Source organism: Rhinopithecus bieti, unplaced genomic scaffold (genome assembly GCF_001698545.2).
Source record: "Rhinopithecus bieti isolate Rb0 unplaced genomic scaffold, ASM169854v2 scaffold_48869, whole genome shotgun sequence".
NCBI lineage: Eukaryota > Metazoa > Chordata > Mammalia > Primates > Cercopithecidae > Rhinopithecus > Rhinopithecus bieti.
In genome coordinates, this window is record NW_016894762.1 from 1 (window position 1) to 743 (window position 743).

General features: G+C 52.5%; 1 pseudogene; it reads left to right on the forward strand.

Moving 5' to 3' along the window:
- The first annotated feature begins 4 nt into the window (after positions 1-4).
- LOC108525966 (kelch domain-containing protein 3 pseudogene) lies at positions 5-738 on the forward strand (annotated as a pseudogene).
- Positions 739-743: the final 5 nt, after the last annotated feature.

Genomic DNA, 743 nt, shown 5'->3' on the forward strand with positions numbered 1-743 from the left:
TACTCACAAGTGGTTCACACCCCGAGTGTCAGGGACAGTTCCTGGGGCCCGGGATGGACATTCGGCCTGTGTCCTAGGCAAGATCATGTACATTTTCGGGGCCTACGAGCAGCAGGCGGACTGCTTTTCCAATGACATTCACAAGCTAGATACCAGCACCATGACATGGACTCTTATCTGTACAAAGGGCAACCCTGCACGCTGGAGGGACTTCCACTCAGCCACAATGCTGGGAAGTCACATGTATGTCTTTGGGGCCGTGCCGACCGCTTTGGGCCATTCCATTCCAACAATGAGATTTACTGCAACCGCATTCGAGTCTTTGACACCAGAACTGAGGCTTGGCTGGACTGTCCCCGACTCCAGTGCTGCCTGAGGGGCGCCGGAGCCACTCGGCCTTTGGCTACAATGGGGAGCTGTACATCTTTGGTGGCTATAATGCAAGGCTGAACCGGCACTTCCATGACCTCTGGAAGTTTAATCCTGTGTCCTTTACCTGGAAAAGATTGAACCGAAGGGGAAGGGGCCATGTCCACGCCGGCGCCAGTGCTGCTGTATTGTTGGTGACAAGATTGTCCTCTTTGGGGTACCAGTCCATCTCCTGAGGAAGGCCTGGGAGATGAATTTGACCTCATAGATCATTCTGACTTACACATTTTGGACTTTAGCCCTAGTCTGAAGACTCTGTGCAAACTGGCCGTGATTCAATATAACCTAGACCAGTCCTGTTTGCCTCATGACAT